The 21,618-nt window shown below is 35.1% G+C and overlaps 1 protein-coding gene across 4 annotated transcripts in view; it reads left to right on the plus strand.

Moving 5' to 3' along the window:
* The window catches only part of LOC118196809 (uncharacterized), a 151,751-nt gene that overhangs the window by 13,401 nt on the left and 116,732 nt on the right, over positions 1-21,618 (plus strand). The window lies entirely within an intron of this gene.

Genomic DNA, 21,618 nt, shown 5'->3' on the forward strand with positions numbered 1-21,618 from the left:
ATTTAATAGGCAATTAATCTTTTTCCTTTTTTCCTGTTGAAGGTTCAGCTGTAAAAATGGCACTGTTAATTTTTAATAGTAATCAATTAGCAAACGTAATGTCTTATGCCCTCCATGTTAATTTAGCATGTGAAAAGATTTCTCAGAAAAGGGTGTTACAGTCAGAATATTTTCACACTTAATTTCTTCACCGCCCTTTAGGGAGACGGATGACACTGCTACTTAGAACTGATGCATCATTCTAATTCTAGTTCGCGCGTATTTAAATGAGATAGAAATAGATAGTATTTAAAGAGAAGTTTTTAATTTAGTTAGACCCTGTTCGCCTACTGAAGGCTTAATTTTGAACGTTATTAGTTGATATTCGAATCTTAGCAATCTGTCTGGAAGCTACGAAATTGAATTTTCCTCTACTAATAAATAAAAATGTATAATCATATATACGTATAACACGCAAATTAGGGTAAAAAAATAAGAATGAGAAATAATTTGACATTCTTAAGCTAATAGGAATTTTATGCTTCAAACTGGATTTTTAATTTTATGCACCAAATTGCTTTGAAATATGAACCAGTAGGAAAACATGCAAGTACTTCACATAGCATTTAAAATAAGGTACGCACAATCGCTCCCACATAAAATCAAGTCTATCAAGGCTATTCTCTACAAATAAGGAAAACATGTATAATCATATATATGTATGACACGCGAATTAGGGTAAAAAAAAAAAAGAATGAGAAAATATTTCTGATTCTTAAGCTAATAGGAACTATCAAGACTCCTAATTTTATGTTTCAAAATGGATTTTTAATTTTATGCACCAGATTGCTTTGAAATATTAACCAGTAGGAAAACATGCAAAAACATCATATAGCATTTAACATTAAGTACGCATAATCGCCATCACAAAAAATGAAGTCTGTTTAGTGAAATTAGAACGTATATGATTTCATTTCGAATACTGCAAAAGAAATGTATCATCACCGTCATCAGCAGGAGCATAGTTTTTGATTTTGATGCAGGAAGGATGATACACATGTAATCCTCAAAGTAGCAGCTCAATGTACGACAGTCTACAAATATTGAACCATGTAGTAAAATCATTCGAAGCTTTATTCTCATCCCATATGGCAACCTAAATTCAGTCATAATAAATAAATAATTTATAGCATAATAAAGAATTATCTACTTTATTATCTGGGGAAATACGTGAGCAGACAATCCAGGACCTTTCAGAGGTTATGTTTCTCAGTTCCAGTCCTTTTGTTTTGATGTCGCAGGTGATTCTGACGTCACAGTGAGAATGTGCGCTGCCGCCACAGATTTTAATGAGCTTAAATTGCAAAAATTTCTATTTTGTCAGGATCCCCTCTCGTTTTGTTGAATTCCACGAACACGAATGATTTGTAAAGTAATATAAAATAGTATGGTGTGTTTAAGGTACTGTGAGGGTGCTTTACTGTTAGGAGAAAAAAAATATTGAATCATTTGCCGTTTGGTATGACACTATGCCTTCTCAGTGACTGACAGTTGTTTTACCTTTTTGCTTTCATGCAGAAGGTGATCATTTCGAGAAATTTTTAAATCTTTCTTGAATATGCTTATGTATCGTTATATGTGACCTTGTCTGTTCCTACATCCACTGCATTGTTAAAGTTTTGCTAAGCATATAAACGAGAATATTTTATGTCATTTGAGTCATGCTCAGAACATACATGTAAGCCTTTCTTTGTTGTGTTTTTCATCGCTATAGGTGGTAATGAAAAAAAAAAAAAAACTGTTGATATGACCCATATATAAACGCGTAGCTGCCTGTCCGCTCAACCATAAAAAATGAAATTTCAGATATTGTTATTTGAAGGTATGCGGTCGAGACTGTGATGAGTTAAAACAATAGAGCTCTCATGGTTACAGTGAAACAAAATTGAAATTTTCGGATGGCAACACCCATTTTTTCTTGCCCAGATTGATTAGCGTATTAAAAACCATAATAATGGTGTTTGAATGATACACGTATGACGAAAACTGTCGGCGTATAACATTTACAAAGAAGAGCATTGTAAAGGACCAGTGATAACACAAGAAAGAGGAGGGAAAAAAAACTTTATTGGACTTGCAATTTTTGAACATGTAAACAGCGTTTTGAGATAAGACTCATCTCATCTCCCTTAATTTTGCAGTTTCATCCTCGCCGACTCCAATGGATTTCTGGTTTTGAAGTTACATGAAATGCAAGGTATATATATCAAATCCACCAGATTTGTCAGAATTGAAAGATGATGTTACGTTCGTCATTATTGTCAACAATCTTCCTCATGCAATATGTTATGGTCTACGAAGGTTGGTATTTGCCCGGGAAAAAAGTAGGTTTTACTGCTCAAAAATTTGAACTTTTTCATTGTAATCGCAACCGTAAGAGCTCTATTGTTTTAAATCACAGTCTCGAGCGCATTACTGTCAAGTAACAGAATCTAAAATTTCATTTCGATTGGTCCAGCGGATAGGCCGCTAGGGGTTTATATATTGCCGAAGTTTTAATGACCACCCTTGTACTTCATCTTTCAAAGGGCGTGATAAAGTAATTCCAGTTTCATTGCATTTAAAAATACCACGAGCTTCTTCATAGTCCATTAACGCATCACTCAAGACGTCATTTAGGCTTTGATAGCTTCATTTCAATCAGCACTTCTGATTTCCTCGCATACAGATTTCAGAAAGATTTAATGCTGCTGTTTAAATCGCACGAGCATCATTTACTTGATTGAAATTTATTGTTTCCAAGCCTTTTAGCGAACGCCTGAGAGTTGTTTTTCCCCCAGTGGAGAAGCTAGTATTGAAATTAACATCTCTTTTGATGTTTTTAACTTAACAGCGCAGTATACGTCTTTAAAATCGGCATCCTTAATCTCTTTCTGGGAGTTTTATTAGAAGATTGAAAATATCTTTACCTTTTTCAAAACTGCTGACCTTGATATGAGAATATAATAATTTTTCCTAATTTATAATTGCGTTTTTACATCGACAGTTTCCATTGTAAGTGGTAAAATGCTTGATTTTGTAGATTTAGGAATCATTATGATAACACTCTCTCTAATATATCAATTAAGTACAATTCAGAAGATTTAGCAGAAATGCTCTTTTCCAAAACGGAAATTTCTGTTTCCGTAAATTCCGCAAAGAAATCTTCAGAATGACTCTTGAAGACATTCCTTCTTGCCCGTACTGAAAGGATGTCTGTTAAAAGACATTGCTAAATATTTCATTGCAAAAGTAATTTTTCAAGAATCAAAACACGCCTAAAATAAGGTAAAATAAAAGAAATTATAATAAAGTCGAGGCCAAGTATGACGAATTAATGGATTCTTTTTGTTAGCTTGTCCAGTTAACGAGACTTTTCTCTATTACAAAAACTGAACTTTGTGCCAAATTACCCGAAGTGTTAATTTAGCAAGAGGAAACTGTGACATTACAGCGTTTTTTGATAACTTAGCGAATTTTTAAAAAGTTGTAAAATTTTAACAATAAGTTGTAAAGTTCGACGGCATTGGCTATCAAAATCTTCATTCTTAATAATATATGTGGATTATTTGTAAGTGTTCAGCAGCTGATTTGAACTGATAGCTTTCTTCTTTTGATGTACAGAACCCATTTCTTCCCTCCATAGAGCTAGTCTGGAGTTTTAAAATTTGCGGACCTTCTTCTTAAGCTCCTTAAACGTATGCCCATGGTATGATCTTTTATAAAATTTAATTTACACATTTATCTTTTCAGATACATATTTTTTATAGCGGTGTATGTTTACAACTGATTTTTAGCCATGGCGACAAATATTAGAAGATCTACGTATCTCTTAGAAGTAGGATGAATGGGTCACTTTTTGAAACGATCAGGTAACTTGGAGCTGATAGATGAAAATTTTTTGCCAGGGCACATTAGGTAGTTTTTCCAAAATCTGCTCTAGTAAATTATTTTTTCCCAAGTTATTCTCCTAGCTCCCTAAAGAACTTTTCCATATTTCGGAGATATGACCACATATTGCATAAAACATACAACTTGACATGAGCGGGACGATTAAAAAATATTTGGCCAAAAATTAACAGGCAGGTAGAGGTTTGAAATAAGCAAATTTTGTAATGGAATGTAAGTACTGGAGACAGGAGACTACTGGGTGAACAGTTGTGCCGCCAATGAAGATTTTCAGCTTTATTGCTCACTCAGTGGGACCATGTTAATTAAATTTTATAACATTACTATTAAAATTTGATTTTGATGTACATATAATTTTGGCATACATTGACAGAATTTCATATAAATATTAACAGAAATTTTGATAGAAGAGTTAAATACAAAATTTTTTTATATAAATAATATATGATTTTGATGATATGCTGAAATATAATAATAGTTCATAGTTCATAAATAGTTCACTATTCATAAAAGTTCACAGGTCTGAAGTCTATTAAAGTTTATTTATCTGATATAATTAGTTTGAAGTAAGTTCTGATAAAGTTTATAGTTAGTCTGGAGTAAGTTTCATATTTGTAGACTGAAGTTATTCTGATTATGTCGAAATAATGGCTGGTGTGGAACTGTGATGCCTTAATTTATGCTGCCTTTAGATTATCACAATTTTCTATGTGAGTAAACAAAGGTCACCTTGAGTGGCACAGAGTGCCGTTGAGCGGTAGGTAAAACAATCTACTGATGTAAAGCTTCAGTTCTTGCGACACCGATAAGCGTTTTATCAATGAGTCAGAAATTGACCGAAATGGAGCAGTTGCCTTAAAGGAAGTACTCGGGACTCGTTTATTCTTCGAGCTACGGTTCTGTTTCAATTCCAGTGCTGTAAATAAAATGCATCTCCACTTGCGTGTAGGGATAAGTACTGCTCGAAATTCGCGCGTAGAATAACAATTTACACTTGGAAAACGCATTTATCTACCGCTCAACAATTCTTTCCAATCTTCAGTGTGCTATTTTTGCGCGCATATTCATTTACAAAATCTGTTTATATCGTTCCCCCTCTCTACCTGCCCTGACATTTTTGCCACATATTTTTTAATTATCCGGTTTATGCATATATGCGCTTCTATGATTCAAAAATATGCTGCATTTTGTTTTCTTAAATTTAAGAAATGCATCCTCGTTAATAACTTAATTAACCACCCATTACATTTTTCTAGTTCAATTCCGCCCTCGGGTGCTAGCCATTTTATTTAAGCTTTGGCCACTACTAAGGTTAGAAGCGGTAGTCAATTTTTTTTTTTTTTTTTATGGAGGCACCTAATAAACGGCCATCGTTACCTCCTCTGAAGGTAGAAACAGTTTACCTTCTCCAGGCCCTTCAGTACGATATTCAAAGTCACTGACTACTTTCCCGTCTAGGCAGCCTAGTTCCATGTAAATACAAGGAAAATACCTAGAACAGTGCTGTGTAATATATATATAGACCACTATTTCATGCTATTGAAAATATTCGGTAAGGAACAGAATTATCTCATTTCACGCTGTAAATGTCCAAGGATTAAGATAGCTCTTATTATCAGGAATTTCGAGACAAAAGTGAAAGATTGTAAGTCACTTTGGAACGAAATACCTGAAAATTCAAGTTAAACCCACGCCGAGAATCGAACCACGGATTTCTCAGTTGATATTTGGATGCGATAACCTGTCTACTTTTGATAAGAGTGCACACGAAAGGAATGTCATAATCCCCTACGTTCCCTCCTACTTAAAAGGCGACAGAGAGGCACAAACTCTAACCCGTTAATACAGGTTTTGCTAATGAGGCCAACATTTTTAAAACATGCGATACGACGTGATGTATATCACAAGGTCAGCTAGTCAGACGAAAAAAATTAGTAATGCTACCAATAAAATAGCGAAGATCAGTAACGCCAACACAACGTTTTGGTATCTTGCGCTAATAATGTATCGTAATGAAGTTTTTCCCAAACCGAAATATTTTTAACCAATAGAAATAGGAGAAAACGTAGCTTGTTTTACAATTTTTTCTGAAACTGTATATACGAGAAACTTATCCGCAAGCTCTTCCTTTTTCCTGTAAATCACCTCTGAAAATTCAGCGTCGTCGTATATACGAAAAGCCATCGTCAGTATAGTGCGCTGGTCAAGCCAGGACAACGTGATAAAATTTTACAAGTGAGTCTAAAGCATTACCTGAATAATTGATGATTATCATCATTGCTTCAGAATAACGCTTCCATTCAGGACATTAATTGAATTACCTCATTTGGTAGTGGTAAATCCTTCCTAACAATGTGGGCATGTATTGTTTGTTTGTTTAATTACTTAAACAAAGGACACAATTTCTTTTAGTCCAAAGGGGCAATTTTCCCAGAAGGGCTGTTAATTTCGTTTTGACATTTTGCGTTGATTCACTATAAACGGCGAATCACTTTCACATCGCTGGGAATCGGAACTATGATCTTCCAGTTGCTAACGCGCATGAGTAGATTGTTGTTAATTCTTTATATAGGCCAGTGGTTGTCATCATTCATTGCTTCATTTACTTATTTTGTCGTATGTCAAAATGTCACTCTCCTTACCAGTTTATTATTTAAATTCGATTTTAAGTAGTGCATAAAAACTGAAGACCGAAAATTTTTATTTTGATGTTATTTAATGTTTATTATATTTAATAAATATCTAATTTCTAATCTTTGTGATTATATGAGTTATTATTTTGTATTTGGTAAACGATTATTGAGGAAATGTGAAAATGACTGTATGAATACTGTACGTATCCAAATGATCAGAAGGTTGTTGATGCTTGTTCCTTGATCTATTGCACCAAGATATTTTACTGTACATTTATTTACAATTTATTTACAAGTCGTATGCCACTTGGCATGTTTACAAGCGTTATGCCTCCTGGCATGTACATAATAGACATATTCTGCCACCTGGCATGTGAATTGATACATCATATTAGTTTTCTGCCACCTGACAGATACGATGCAATTACCTCAATTACCGGTAATACGCCCGACATTTTGGCGTGTCCGCTTCCCTTACGTTCTGTAACGCAACTAACTCTTTATGCGGTGCGCCCTCTGGGCACAAATCACCGCAATCACCGAGGAGGCCAAAACACCCTCCCTCCCCCCCCGATGAATTACATTCATCTTAATACAATCTTCAATATATGCAAACAAGTAAATGAAAAATATAGAAAATGAAAACTTACAAGAACCTTCAAAAAGTATAAAATTACATATTACACTTACCAATCTTCTAGCAAAACATCTTATATCTTACTATATTGAAACGTTAACTATGAGAGTTAAACTAGAACAAACAAATAAAATTATTAGTACAATAAGAAATGAAAATAATAATAAAACATATTCAATATAAACCAAACACTTAAGTTAATGTTCTTCAACTGGTAAAAGACACAGTTTGGTAATAGGACGTTTAATGTCCCCGTGCACAGTTTTTAGTCTAACCACTCGGACATTATTGTCTCTTCCAGGAAACACTTCTATTACTCGCCCGAGTTTCCAACGTAATGAAGGCATATTATCTTCTTTAATGATAACCAAGTCATTTAGGCGAATATTTCTGCTAGGCTGTCTCCATTTGCTACGCTGCTGTAGTTGGCACAGGTACTCTTTAGACCACCGCTTCCAAAACCCTTGGAACATCTGCTGTGTTAGTTGCCATCTTTGCAATGGAGACACTCGTACTTCGGTTAAATCTTGTTCCGGAACAGCTGTTAAAGAAGTCCCTATAATAAAGTGTCCAGGAGTCAAAGCTGTCAAATCATTGGGATCACTGGAGACTGGTGTTATTGGCCTCGAATTTAAGCATGCTTCAATTTGTGCAATTAGAGTTAGAAACTCTTCATAAGTCAAAATTTGAGTTCCAACACATTTCTTTAGATGCAGCTTCATAGATCTAACAGCTGCCTCCCATATACCACCATGATGTGGAGCAGCTGGCCGATTGAATATCCACCTTATGTTTTCATTTGCTAACCACCTTTGAAATTCTGAAGCCTTCCGTAACTCATAGGCGGTAAGCATACCAGATTGCTTTTCACGAACGGATTTACAGTTGTTCACGAAGCGCAGAACATAAGCCATTATTCCCAGTACTTTGGTTAAATTTCCGTACAGTTCAAGATTTAGTAACGGTTCTGTGGATTCCACAAGTGTTTTCAAAGTAACACATTTACGTTCTTCACTAACGTTTTGCAAGTCAGCTTCGGTATTCATTTCGTTTATGTGATGTCGAATATCTACTTCTGAAAGCCAGGGTGGCCCAGAAAACCAATCACTATCATTAATTAGAGCTTCAGCATCCATCCCCCTCGTAAGTTTATCAGCAGGGTTTGTCTTCCCACTGCAAAAGTACCAGTTGTTTAAAATTGTTTTCTCCTTGATTTCTACCACACGATTTCTAACAAATTGTTTCCACTCGTTGGCAGATCCCTTGATCCAGTGAATGCAAATTTGGGAATCAGTCCAGTAAAATATATTTCCCTTATCCAACTGCGGAAATATCGATTGCAAATACGAACCTAATCTTGCAGAAATTAATGTTCCCAAAAGTTCAAGCCTAGGGAGTGTTACCCTTTTTAATGGAGCCAAACGGGATTTCGACACTATGAAACTCGTTTTACATTTATTTTTCTTCTTAAATCTAAAATATGCTACGGCACCATAACATTTGGGACAGGCATCAGAAAATATGTGAACTTCTATAAACTTCCAACACATATCACTGAAGTACTGTCTGGGAATTTCGAAAAACTTTATTTTTTCAACTTCTTTTAACCATTCCTGAAATATGAATTCTGTATCAAGGGGAACACTTTCGTCCCATTGAATACCCTTTTCCCACATAGTTTGCATTAAGAGTTTAATTCGAACAGTAAATGGATTCATAATTCCTAAGGGATCAAAGAGCATACCACATGCTGCTAAAATGATGCGTTTAGTTATTTTGAGATTTTGTAACTTCTCAAACTGAGATACATCTATTTTCAAATTATCATTGACATTGTCCCAGATAAGACCTAAAACTTTCAACGGTACCAAAGAGTCTTCAGATGTTTCACGAGAGTCAATTCCATTAAGTTTCCATAGTTCATTCAGCTCAGGTGAGTTTGAAACCCATCTACGTAAATTCATACTGGCCTCGCTAAGAATGAAAATCATGTCCTTGCTTAAATGTAAGGCCTTTGCTACATTAACTGTCCCAGAAATTAAATCATCTACGTAAAGCTCTTTTAACATACTGCATGCCTCTTCGTAGGCATTTTCATACTTTTTTAAATGCAGTCTTACTGTAGCTGTTAATAAATAAGGTGAGCACTTGACCCTGAAAGGAACTCGATTGTGTTGAAGAACTTGTAAGTTGGAATTACTGTGATCGAGATTTGACCCTTCCTCATTTATCCACAAAAACTTTAAAAAATCCCTATCTTCTTTAGCTAAGCCTACCTCTAAAAATGCACGCTGAATGTCGGCACAAAACGCAATTGAATGTACCCTGAATTTAATGATAATCTTTAGCAAATCAGGATTTAAATTAGGTCCGCTTTCCAAACAATCATTAAGTGATAAATTTCCCTTACTTTTAGAAGAAGCGTCAAAAACTATTCGAACCTTTGTAGAATCCTTCTGCTCGCGCACTACCGCGTGATGAGGCATGTAATACCCCGTTTTCAAACTACTATTTAAATACGTATCTACCCGTTCCACTATACCATCTCTCAAGTGTTCATTAATTATCTCATTATATTTTAAATATAGCTCGCTATTTTTCTGAAACTTATTATTTAAAAATTGTAAGCGCTGTTTCGCGATTTTATAATTGTTATTTAAACCTTCAACACCCTCTTTCCACAATAATCGAGTTTCATATCTTTTATTCTTGTAAGTTGTATTTCGTTCAAATGACTCTAAAATTTCTTTATCTGATAGAGATATTTCTTTATCCGAACTTATCCCGATAGTTTCTAATTCCCATAATTTTTTAACTCTTTCATAATCTAAGTCCTCATTTACAACGGTTATATGATTAACTCTTGCGTCCTTACACTTTGATCCTTCGTCCTTGCCTTGAATCACAAAACCGAAAGTGCTTTCTGTTGCGACTAAATTTTTACAAATCTTCACGTTTCGTTCTCCTAAAATTTCCCAAATATAATCCGAACCTATTAATACTTGAATTTCGTCACTCGTACCAGCATCTGCTAATTCTATTCCCATCTCAAACGCCATCTTTCGTATCCACCGAGAAGGAACTTTTACTTGCCCTAGTGTTATAGAATCAATGACTATTGCGTTAATTTTTATCTTTTTACTGGGATGGCTTACATTTTGCAATACGATTTCTACGATATCATACAAGCGCTCTTTTGCATCTTTGCATCCAAATGTGAAAATAATAAGCACTTCTTTATTAGTAATTTTCAACCCCAGTGAATCAACCACTTCTCGTAAGATGAATGACTTTGTTGACCCTGAATCTAGCATACATCGTAATACCTTTTCGTTCCCCCTTTTACACCTAACTGTTGCCGAAAACGTCTGTAAAAGAACGGAAGTCGGTGATTTAATTTTGTTATTATTTTCATTACATAAGAGCGAAAGAGAAGGTTCAAGGATTGGCGTTTGTTTTGTCTGATTGGAAGTATCCGTCTCTAAATATTTCGATGCGGCGTCACATATTAACGAATTATGTAAACCTTGGACATTGCACAGTCTGCATTTTTCATCTTTATGAGCACAGAAACGCCTTGGATGCCCTTTCGAAAAGCAAATAAAACATAAACTTCGATCCATTAATGCCTTTCGTCGAGCCTTTAAATCAAGTGCGCAATCATGATTCATATGACAAGCAGATAAACAAAATATGCAGACATTTTGATTCTCTTTCTTAGGCGGGGTAGAGAACTTTCGATTTGGATTAAAATGTGATTTTTGAAAGTATTTAGAGGGAGTTTCGCTTTGACTAGTTAATACCGAAGCACCTTGCTTATTCGTACTGTAATCATTTCTTTTAGAATGCATGTAATATTTATTTCGATAACCTTGATGGGAACCTTTGTTTCGTATTGATGTTTCATTTACATCAAAATTCTTAGAACGCGCTAACATCATTGATGTTTCCCTACATTCCACTTCCGTTTTCAAGAACGTTAGTAGTTCATTAACATCGAAATTTTGTTTATCACTTCTTTTCCTAGTGAATTCTAGAGTTAAATTCTCGGGTATTAACTTTAACAAAATAGGGGATAATAAATGTCCATAAGAACCACTAGTAACATTTAAAGAATTTAAATTCCTTATTTGTATTTCTATATCGTCATAAAGCTTCCTCAAAGAAGCCGTATTTCCGGAATATTTTACAGGTTCTAAACTCAACAATTTATTCATATGCGCATTAATTAGCAGGTCATCTCTGCCGAAACGGTTTTTTAGTATATCAACAGCCACCGTATAGTTTTCACTAGTAAATGTTAATCCACTAATAGCATTTAAAGCTAAACCTCCCAAAAGCGATTTTAAATAACAAAACTTGTCAACCGAACTGAGACTTTCGTTTTCGTGAATGGAATTACTAAACTGATTCCAGAATTCAAGCCAAGAACAAGGATCACCGTAATATTTTGTAATCGTTAATTTTGGCAATTTTAAAATATTAACTTCACAAGTTTTCAACTTCGGAGATATAGTTTCCTCACTAGAATTTCTAGATTCAACTTTACACGCGTTTTTTCTTAATTTTTCCTGAATTTTACATTTAAAACTTATAATTCTTTCCTGATATTCCTGCGCGGAAATTACTTCTGTTTCCAACTCCTGTTCCGTAATTATAAGTTTTTCAATCTCAGAATCGTATTGTTTCAACAATTGCGATTTTTCAAGTAACATTTCGAGTAATTCTTTTAATTTCTCATCCGCGGTTTCACCCTCTTCTAACAATGCAGAATCTATTTTACTCATCAACTTAGTAGTTAAGCTACGCGTCACCGTACTCAACTTCTTTGCCTTATTCATAGCCTCCATTTTACCATTAGATTCTATCAACTATAATAATCACCAAGATTTTTATTCAACAATTCTATTCAAAACTGGAAAAATGAAAAAGGGCCTACCTCGAATTTCTTCGCGTTAAATCCTGGCTTTTCAGTCATGAACTCACTAATTTTCTTCGTCCATTCTTCATCTCCACAAATCACGTCCGGGTCACCAGAAAAAATGTACGTATCCAAATGATCAGAAGGTTGTTGATGCTTGTTCCTTGATCTATTGCACCAAGATATTTTACTGTACATTTATTTACAATTTATTTACAAGTCGTATGCCACCTGGCATGTTTACAAGCGTTATGCCTCCTGGCATGTACATAATAGACATATTCTGCCACCTGGCATGTGAATTGATACATCATATTAGTTTTCTGCCACCTGACAGATACGATGCAATTACCTCAATTAGCGGTAATACGCCCGACATTTTGGCGTGTCCGCTTCCCTTACGTTCTGTAACGCAACTAACTCTTTATGCGGTGCGCCCTCTGGGCACAAATCACCGCAATCACCGAGGAGGCCAAAACAAATACACTGTAGGGTTCATCACTCTTTTTGACTAAAGTAAATGTCGAGGAACCTAGTGAACTGTTAAGCGACGTGCCACTGAGTTCAAATAACTAAAGTCTTAGACTCAAGAAGTGTTTAACTGCCCTATATTTCACTCAAAATAAGATGAACAGTTAGTTGGCCCCTTTCTCGTGCTTACAACATTAATTGAATTACCTCAATTAATGTTGTAAGCCGGTGCTTACAACAAGCTGGGTGCTTACAACAAAGCTCGGGTTTAAACTCAGAATAAGAAATAAGACCTAAATTATAAATAACTAAGAGACTTGGCCGAAGCTAATACAAGTAGGTAACGTAGTTGGCCCTTAGTTTAAACTAGCCGTAGAATAGCAAAAGGCACGTAATATACGAACGAGCGTAATAGCTTCAAGAGAGATTTAGCCCGAAGGCAAACACGCGCTGCTCAGGATTCCTAGCTCTTTCTCACGAAGTAAGTTGAACCTTCCTTAAATACTACTTCTAACTTATTGCATTCAACGCGATTCTAAAAATTCATTCTGGTAGGGAGTTGTAAGTGGAAACAATAATTCATAGGAAAGTACTTTGAAATTAAAATAACTTTACAGTTAAAATATACCTTACAACACCACTAACAAGAAACCTAAAGTGAACTTTTTTCTAGCCCGTTTGAATCACATTATTTTAACCATGCCTTAGCTCAGCGGTGCCCAACCTTGTGCTCGCGGATCGTTTGGTATGTGCTCACCAGCCCAATTAGGTACTATAAACAAAAAATATTTTAAAAATAACCATTCATTTATACTATTTCTTAATTGTTAAAATATGGTAAGCATTTATAATCATAAGAGATATCTTACAAGACTTTATAAAATAATTGATTGCTGACTGATGATAGCGAACATGGAATACCTTATTGCTTCATTCCGATGTTAGATGGCTGAGCAGGGGAAACTGTTTTCATTTCTTTCTTTAGAACTTCTTTCGCCAAAAAAGCAGTTTTTGGAATCTGGAAACAAAAGTTGTAGAATTGAACGATAATAATTGGTTATCCGATTTGTATTTTCTCACGCATATAACAGCTAAACTGAACAAACTGAATGAAGATCTCCAGGGAAAAGAAAAAACCCTCTTTCAATTGACTGGGACTGTAACTGCTTTTCAGATAAAGTTAAATTTGTGGATAAATCAGATGGAAGAAAACAATTTAACCCATTTTCAGAATTTATCAAACCATATTAATAACAACCAGGCAACTGAAACAGAAAAATACTCGGAAAACCTAAATGCACTAAATTTTGAACTCCGCTTCTCTGATTTCCATAAAGTTCATTTCCATAAAGGTCATATTGTTATTCATCTCAAACCCATTTGCCTAAATTAATATTTCAGATGTATCACATAAGACTGGAAATATATTTAACAAAAATGTTGATGTTTTGGAAATGTGCTCGCGATAGGCCAAAATGTGCTTGCGAAAGGCCAAAGGTTGGGCCTTAGCTGTTCTATGGAATAAGTTTTTATTTCAGTATGAGTTTAGTTTAGTTTACGAGTATGCTGCAACTCTCCTGGCCGATAATAATCGGCCTCATGGTTAACGCAGCAGTATGAGTTTATCAGTCGGAAATCGAATTTAATGTAGATTATTTTAGGGAAAGAAGTCCCCCCCTCCCAAAGAGAACTATCACCGATTCAGAACATACGAATATATATGAGGAGAGCAATCGTGTCTTGAAAAATGTTGGTATATGCTTTTCATTGCAGAGTCAATGTGTGTGTGCAGCCTGTTCAACAGCATACGGTCAGAAAGATCTAGTAAGCAAAGAATATGACTGATCTGGAAGTTGCATTTTAAGTATTAAGTTGATTGTATTCGCAAAGCAATAGTTATTATTTTAAGAAGGTTAGGATGTTTGAATCCTCGAACGCTTTGGGGAAAACGAAATATGAATCTCGAATCTTCGTCCTTTTAATCGGCATTCAAAATTCTAGCCTAAAATAACGTTAAACTTCTTTACTCATAACTTTAAAAGATTATTTTTAAAGAACAGTGAAAGCGTTTTGTTAGAAAACAATGCTGCTGCTGTTAGAATTTTCAGTTGCATTTAAATCACCAGTATCAGCCACCAGTATAAACCTAGTGCAAAACTGAAAGCTTATTATTATGAAAGGAATTTTTAAAACGAAGTTTCTTTCCTCTTAATTTCCTGGTGAGAGTTTTGCATTCAGTGTTGTTTCCTATTTATCACCAGTGTTAAAATTTGAAGCAATCCTTCCTTCTTTTTTTTATTTCCTTTAAAAAAGAATCTAGAAAATTAAAATAGTTAATTTGTTGTATCTTGTATTGAAAAAAATTAATCTTCATATTCAAGTGATACAATTAGGTACTTCATGTGCTAATTTTCATTTATATTTTTTAAGTATAGCTGTGATTTAAAAAATTGTTATATATTAGTCACAGATGTAAGACTTAATTTTGATTTAAAATTTTATGTTGAATAAAGCTCTCATTATCATTCTTCAAAAAATTATTTGAGAAATTGAGTTTCGAAAGATTCGAAAACCTGTTTGATTTCGTATTTGAGGAAGTTTAGGATGCATTTTTAAGCTTCTTTAATGTGTATTATATTTAAAGGTGAAATTCAGAAATTCAATAGAACTCAGACAAAATGAGAATCCCTAAGCAGATGGGTTTAAACATTAACAGGCAGAAAAGATGTCGCAATTCTTGTATAATAATATCACTGTAAATCTCTTTTCAAGCTTTAGCTGCTTTAAGATCATGTAAAAGCAAGGGAAAATGCTTCTTTTTATGGCATAGCATTAATTCCACAGCTAAGATATACTATAGCTTTATGAATGAAAGTACTAAGGTTCGATAAAAAGTAGTGACAACACATCGATAGTTGTGAAAAAGCTGCATTATCATAAAAACTTAACAGTAGTCCCCCATTATAATCTTCTGCCATGTCTACCATCTTTCGTCAAATTATTGGTAGGTATCACACACCATCAGCATGTCCACTTTGATTAATATACTGCAGCTACCATCCTGTAGCACAGATAACCTCCTCTGTACTTTAATGGATATGCTGTAATGTTGCATTGGATCCTTCGAAGGGGCTTTTTAATTTCGGCGAAGAGTTGATAATCACATGGACTATATCGGGTAAGTATGCTTGGAATTCCATCGCCACCTTTGCAAGATAACCATGCAGTGTGACACCGCAGATTGTCATAATACGAGCGCTGTTACGAATTGCCAAGGAAGATTTTGCGACGGTAGCAATCAGAGGTACAGGAACACCCGTTGTGAATCTGTGTGATTTCATTGTGAAAATGAAGGAACCACTGCAAAGGCCCCAATATAACAACAGAGAGGAGGTTAATCGTGCGTTAGGGCTGTCGCTGCAGGGCTTTAACAGAAGAGTAGACGTACAGATGATTTATATCGCCTTCCAGTTCTTTGGCACAAAGTGTTGGATCTGGCAAGGGATTATAATCAGGGCTTTTAAATATAAGTACCTAAGATAAATCTTTCTAGGACGTGTTACCAGTACTTTATGTCCAAAGTTTGTGCCACCCAAACAATATATTGATCAGAGACACTGAATGCGGCTCCGATGGTCCCAGTTTCGAATTGCAGAAGACATGGATGTTTGTTTGTAAGTGTATGCAACAAGGGTGCACTCAAAATTCGTGGTGAGTTGAAAGTCCTCTCGAATGGTTGGTAGTAGGGGAAGAAAGGTGGGAGACCCTCGTACCACATACTTGGAGTTTTCTCGTTCAAAACTAGGGCGAAGCTGCGCAGCTAATGCCGTGGAATTATACCTGTACATTTCTACTGTGAAATTCTAGTTCCTGCCCTTTTATAGATGTACCTGTACTTGTCAATCCTTGCTTGTAATGTTAGTTACATTTTAATATGAATGTTTCTTATAAAATTAACAATATTATATGAATGTATTACAGTATATATCATATAGTAACTATTTAATATGAATGCTTCGTATTAAAATAAACAGAATTATGTACAGTATAAAAATGAAACCATTTTTATTTTTGCTGTTATAAATGTTCATAAATATCGTTTAGAGTGTTTTTCAGAGGATATATATTTGTTTCTGCGTTGGAACTAATGCAATGGAGTAGCTGAGGCGGGGCGGAGGGTGCGATCCTCTCCAAGCGGCCCATTTTATTTGCGCTAGTTTTTTTTGGGGGGAGGGGGGTGGCTTGAAACACTTTTTTTTTTTTTCCAGTTAGTATGGTGAATCTTCGAGACAGGTGACAAAAAATTAGATTCTAAATTGCCATATGGAATTAAATTTAGAAGAAAAACAGTTCTATAATAGTCAAAGAAATCACCGCGTGATTTCACAGCGACATTATCTTTTTTATATAGTAGCATAAGCATCTAAATCTGCATAATATTTTTGATGGCTTTGCGGGGGAAAGCAACAAGCAAACATGATTTTTAAAAGTTGGAATTAAATTTTTTCTTCAAATATAAATTAGAATTTAGTTTATTTCCCAACATGTCTTTTTGAAGCTATATGTTTGTACATCAAGGGAGGCGGGCAGGCGGCAAATTTAGGATTCATCTCCGGCGGCAAAATTTTTAGCTATGCCACTACGGTTAGTGTTCGGCACTTGACTTAATGTACACTTTTTGGTCGTGCTGTTTATAGTATAAAAATACCATTCTGATGACATTTCATCATTCTGTATAAAAAGTCCTGTGCGGATTTCTATGATCTCTTTAAAGTATTCACGATAAAGTTTTATGACTTGTAAAAACATACAGTGTAACAGATTCACATCAAATAATATCAGTCTCACGAAATCGAGGCTTGGATAATGAGAAGCTCTTCTGTAATTAAAAACCATGATTTTTAATCAAGATTGTTATCTCATGCATTAATATCTTTTTATTTAATAATAATGTACTTTTATTTATAACTTTCTACGTTTCGAGGAATTTTTTTTTTTTTTACTTCGAGCAATGTTTATTTGAAACCTAGATCTATTTTAAATAATACGCAACTATTGTTTTATAATCGTATGATAAATGTTAGTAACTCCGCCCTGCGATTGAAGCGTGTAGCAGTTGAGAGATCGAGGCAGTTCGCTCGAGGGCTGATGACCTCATGCTAGACAGAGAAAAGAAGGATCTTCGTCGAATCCTCCGAAATGCGTCACCGATTGCGCAATCTGCGCAGTGTGCGATTGCGAAAAGCTATTCTCAAAAAATGCGCTATGCAAACACCTGTCTGTTGACTGTCGGAATCGCAGGGAAGTCGACCGTATAGTTTAAAATCCGACTATAGAAGGAAAGGCTTTTCGCAATTTAAAATCATTACATAACTCGAGTAATAGACGGCTCTTAGCGACAAATGGTATGACTATTTTTTATGGTTTGTTTCTGTACACAGTATCAGAAAGTTTTTTTGTCACGTGTTTCATAAACTCCAGTATAAAAAAATTATGAAGTAAATATGCTGCCATTATTTAAAATCGATTCTTTCCGATTTAGAATTATAATTAAATTTAATTAGCCAACTAAGGCAATAAAAATAATTTAGGTTGTGACATTTTAATTGTTGTGTTAGAAACAAGCTATGATGGGTTAATATTAATTTTACTTGCCCTTTTCCAGTAGCGTTACATAACGTAGAAAATCTCAAATTTGGGAGAACAGATGAATTTAGTGGGAGATCACCAAATCTAGAATGTTAATTTTGAGATCGCCAATTATTTTTTTTAAAGCAGCTATTGAATTTTGTTATATCTTACATATATATGCATATGCGTGAGATAGAATTCTTCTTTTTAATTTAGTTAACCTTATTTCACTTTTAAAAATAGAAAATGCTTTGAAATGTGTTATTTCAATTTCCTTTATGATTGTTATAGCGCAAGTGATACATATACACTGACATGAAGGTAGAAGTGAAAGTAAAAAGTTTTATCGAGTAATAATTAAAACCAAACTTTTATTAACGCTAAATACCGAGGCTGTTCGATATTTTTTAGAAGATTTTGCATTGTTTTATAAAAAAAGTCGTTTGCTTGGAAGTTGTTTTTAAATGCAGATATATTTTTGACAGTATAAATTATCATCTGCTACCTGACAAGTTTGTTTTCATGCAAAATGGCCCTAAAAGAAGCGATGAATGGAAGGCTATGTTTGTGCTTTTTCCGAAGACAATTATTTATGTCTAGTTATTGAAAAACGCTGTGAAAGGTATGGGTTTTCGATATCCTAGATACGTTAGGTAATATTGTCAATAAGAGAGGGAAAAACGTCAAAAATTGTTCATAATAAGCTAAAAACAGAATGTTCCGAATGTTGCAAAGGTAAAAATTTTAATGTTAAAAGAAAGCCAATCAAAGGCCGCGAGTTGCAGAATCATTAAAAAGATCAGTGTCAACTGTAAACAAAGTGATTAATGCTGATTAATCTTAAATAGGCTAAAAACCATAATGTGCATCGTCTTTCTCCACGACATATCGGCGAACGCAGAACGCGCTGCAGAATTCTTTATGCGAATATTTTATTCGAACAAAAATAGGAAAATGTCACAATAGATGAATTTTTGACGTATTTAAAAGACTACAATAAAAAGAAATCTATTTCTTATCATCAAAGAGAGAAAAAAAATCTTTAAAATAATCTAAACGTTTTAATTGATTAAATCAAAAAGTTTTAATTAATTTTTTTGGCTCAAATAATCTAAAAGTTTTTCAGAGAAATTTATGATTGTTGCTGGTTTTTCATGTAACAGAAAATTAAAAGTAAATATGGAGGAGAAAATGTTAAGATCAACTCCGCATATTATGAGGAACATATTTGTACCCAGTTTTCAAATATGAACACTTCTGACACACACTGTGATGAATCAGAACTACATCAAGACAAAGCAAACAACGAAACGCCAAAATTTACTACTCATTTCATGGAACAAGAAACGAGTGCCAAGGCCGTACTTTTCACTCATATCCCTATTAAATCTCTTGATCTACCAATGTATTTTTGCGCTTTTAGACTTTTAAAAAGCAGGTTGTCCAAACGTCGACGTACAACCTCCTTAGACTTAGACCAGAGTTTCTTAATCTGTGGGCCGCGACCCCCATAGGAGGCGCGGGACCTGCAGCAGGGGGCCGCCAAAAATTTTATTAGTTTTGATATTAACACCAAGTCGGGTTACATTACCTGGTTGCTTCATGAGCGCCTTGACGTGATTCACAGCCTTCCTCGGACGACTGTGTCGGCAGAGGCCAACCCAGCGAACAGCCCGCAGGGACTTCTCATGTTCATCGCCACAATCCATCACACTGAGGGCTGCGCGGGAAGCCGTCCCCCCAACACAGCGCTTAATATCTACATGAGAGCGTCCCCACAACAAAGGCAACAGACACGACAGTACCAGTACGGTCCCTGCCAAGCCTGCGCTAACCATAGGATGGACCTATGATTCTAGTCCTGTGAAATCTGATTATATACCCAAGAGACCGAAGCTGTCAGGACACAAGTCCAGCCAGTGGTCTGGGAGAACCCCGGGTCTCCTCCCATAAATGGTTGGTTCCAGAAATTCCCACCAGTCGATCCCCTGGGATCGGTTTGCCCAGCGTCATTAGCCTATACGAGCCAGGGCCTGGACCAAGGCTACGTATAGTTTCCAACGGGGCTACGAGGAGGCTGACGCTTGGCAGTAGTTTTGATATTGCTTTAACTCATTATTCATACAAAGTATCTGAAAATAGATAAAGATAAGACAATCCGGATAAATAAAAAACGAAAACGTTTCGACGCATTCTTTTTATAATAGTCTGTTACTTATTTAAAATTTTCACATTGTTCTATGCCTTAAAATTAGAAATTAAAGTTAATGACCTAAAACTGCAATAATATATTACTGTACAAGTGAAAAAATTGAAAGTTTCACTCACACGTGTGTGGGATTTGCGCAATGCTTATGGGGACCCACACAATTTTCGTAAATATTATGGGGTCCTAGGGACGCGAAAAAATCTCAGTGATAAAAAGGCGTCGCGACTGAAAAACGTTTAAGAAGCCCTGCCTTAGACCTTTAGGAAAGCCGTTCGAGAGCAATGGCGTAAAATACCTCTTCCGATACTACAAAAGGCTGTAATTGTCATGGAAATTACGGTGTATAAAGTAGTACAGAATGAGGGTTGTAAAGACATTAGGTATTTTTTTTTAAGCAGGAGAGATGAAAAATGAGAGTGCCCTCGCCGAGACTCGAGCCACGGACCTCTGGAATACGTGTCGAGTGTGCTGGCTATTACACCACGAAGGCATGCTAAAAAGACGGGAGAAATACCTTATAGAGTTATCAAATAGAACATTTAAAACAGATAAAATATTTCTGTAATTACACCCCAAATCGTCTAAAAATTGTGCGAACGGCCTCTGTAATGTGAAAGCATGTCTGTGTTATGAGAATTAAAATAATTTCACAATTTTTAATCTAACACCAGTGACATAATTTTGATTTCTTTAGGACTGACTGCCTTTGTGCAGTTAACATATATTATGCCTTCTCTCTTCATTGTCTGCTGTAATGTTCTAAAAATATGAAACTGCTGCTTGTAATTTAATTGTTAATTTTTGAATATTGAATAAGAGGCACTGTCCTGCTCAAATTTACCTGTAATATTCACTTTAAAATTGTTATTAATAGAAAAAATACATACATGCGTACAGATCCTTCATTATTTAACTTTTTTTAAATAATGCATCGCGATAACATTTGGTGGCAACAATTTGAAAAATGCAAAGAGTGATTTCGAGTCTAAGAACACCTCTGGTGCTAAAATGAGACTCTCCTGGTTCCATCTCCAGCTTTATGCTCTGCATCACCCGCATGTCTCACCCAAATGTTTCGTCATACACACACATATACACGCCGTATCCATTAAAGTTCTTAACCGCGCTTTGTTTTTGCAATCGCTGCTCCTAGACATGTGCTTTCAGTTAAAAAATTTTTAATGAAGCA

The sequence above is a fragment of the Stegodyphus dumicola genome, chromosome 5 (assembly GCF_044657685.1).
Source record: "Stegodyphus dumicola isolate Sdum_Otavi_A_Nest chromosome 5, ASM4465768v1".
Taxonomy (NCBI): domain Eukaryota; kingdom Metazoa; phylum Arthropoda; class Arachnida; order Araneae; family Eresidae; genus Stegodyphus; species Stegodyphus dumicola.